The 2194-nt window shown below is 41.1% G+C and overlaps 1 pseudogene; it reads right to left on the minus strand.

Moving 5' to 3' along the window:
* Positions 1-1229: 1229 nt before the first annotated feature.
* Positions 1230-1678, minus strand: LOC105465571 (protein cornichon homolog 4 pseudogene; annotated as a pseudogene).
* Positions 1679-2194: the final 516 nt, after the last annotated feature.

Raw genomic sequence — 2194 nt, forward strand, 5'->3', positions numbered from 1 at the left:
GCTACCAGAGGCTGGGTGTGTATCAAAACACAGTGGCTTTACTCAGAGGTTTTAAACAGCTACAAAAGTGGAAAAGCTGAGGATGGAATGGAAAAAGAGAAAGGGTACTTTGTTTGAGCGACCTATTTTATTTATTTATTTTTTTGTATCCATTGATCACAGGACATCAGTGGCTACTTCAGGGACTTGGGTTAGTAGTCTCCAGGGTTTACTTTATTGGGTATCTAGGACAAACCTGAGAGTCTGGAGTAGAGCAAGACAAATATGTAATACAGTCAACTAGATTATTTAAAAAGCCACCTTTCTGTTATTCTTATGGGGTTGAGCAAATTGTTTGTCTATATGAGTATAACATTTATCACCCATGCTCAAGGCTTTAAAGCAGAGTTGAAGGCAACCTGAGAATGACTCAGTATTCTTTCTTCCCTTATGTTTTATATCTGCTACTGAATTATCAGTGATGGCTCACTGTGCTTCCAGTGAGGGCAGAGGGTGTTGGGCTCCCCCTAAACAGGGAGAAAAAAGAACAACAAGGATATATGTCTTTTTCACGCTGCCTACTGGTTTTGAATGTTTTAGGCTATTTAATTGGAAGAAGAAGGAATTGTTAAAGTTACTTTAAAACTCTGCAACTGCTTGATTAACAAGGAGGATAAAAACTATTGGATAAAACAGAGTTATTTAAATAAGGTTTAGCAATTCAGCAACATCTATCAAAATCTTTATTATTTTCATGTTTAAAAAATACTTTAGGCCAGGCAGGGTGGCTCACGCCTATAATCCCAGCACTTTGGGAGGCTGAGGTGGGCGGATCCCCTGAGGTTGGCAGTTCGAGACAAGCCTGACCAACATGGAGAAACCTCGTCTATATTAGCTGGACGTGGTGGTGCATGCCTGTAATCCCAGCTACTCAGGAGGCTGGCAGGAGAATTGCCTGAACTCCGGAGGCAGAGGTTGTGGTGGGCTGAGATCCCATCATTGCACTCCAGCCTGGGAAATAAGAGCAAAACTGTCTCAAAAAAAAAAAAAAAAAAAAAAAAACCCAATAAAACAAAAAAAAAAACAAAATCAGAAGAACTTTCTACAGTGAAAAAGAAAGCAAAAATAGATTTTTGTTCAAAGAAGAAAAGATATGCTGCCATTGTCATGGTTCTGTAGATGATTTTAGTCTCTGGCTCCTCAACTGTGCACTGAAGTATAGGTTGATTTCAACCATGGCTTCTCCAGCTTCAGTCATTTATCAAAGCTAAAACCATAGTTTAAAGATACGTGAAAAAATAGAGCAAGTGGAAATTAAGCTTGATTATGGTCTTTCATGTGTTACTTTTGCTGTCCTTGATTGTGTATTTCTGTTGGATCAAACACTCCTATGTTACTGCCTGGCATCATAATGAATCAATGTATATTCCAAGTGGCAATAGGTAAGTTGAGAAGGAAGATGAACCAGTGTAACAAAATGAGCATTAATACAGTGACAATAGTATGGCCAATCAATCTTGGAATTACCTACTTGTTTAATTTTGAGCAACATGATCTAACATTAATGTAATCACACTCTAAATCAGACAATGTAATTATGAAGACTGAGAGAAAAATGAGCCTGCAACTGAGGAGAAAGAAGGCAAAGACCATGTCCTCTTCCTCCATCTATCAAAAGCTTTAAAATGTTTATTTACTTAGAAATCCTACTCCTGATAATGTTTCAAAAGAAAACAGTAGAAAAGGCTGGGCGCGGTGACTCACACCTGTAATCCCAGCATTTTGGGAGGCTGAGGCAGGTGGATCACGTGGTCTGGAGATTGAGACCATCCTGGCGAACATGGTGAAACCCTGTCTCCCACCAAAAATATTTAAAAAATTAGCCGGGCTTGGTGGCCGGCGCCTGTAGTCCCAGCTACTGGGGAGGCTGAGGCAGGAGTATGGCATGAACCCCTGGGGCCGAGTTTGCAGTAAGCGAAGATCACACCACTGTACTCCAGCCTGGGCAACAGAGAGACTCTGTCTCAAAAAAAAAAAAAAAAAAAAAAAAAAAATTAGCTGGGTGTGGTGGCGGGCGCCTGTAGTCCCAGTTGCTTGGGAGGCTGAGGCAGGAGAATTGCTTGAACCTGGGAGGCAGAGGATAGAGTGAGCCGAGACCGTGCCATTGCACTCCAGCCTGGGCAACAGAGTGAGACTCCGTCTCAGAAAAAAAAAA

Source organism: Macaca nemestrina, chromosome 5 (genome assembly GCF_043159975.1).
Source record: "Macaca nemestrina isolate mMacNem1 chromosome 5, mMacNem.hap1, whole genome shotgun sequence".
In the NCBI taxonomy this organism is placed as follows: domain Eukaryota; kingdom Metazoa; phylum Chordata; class Mammalia; order Primates; family Cercopithecidae; genus Macaca; species Macaca nemestrina.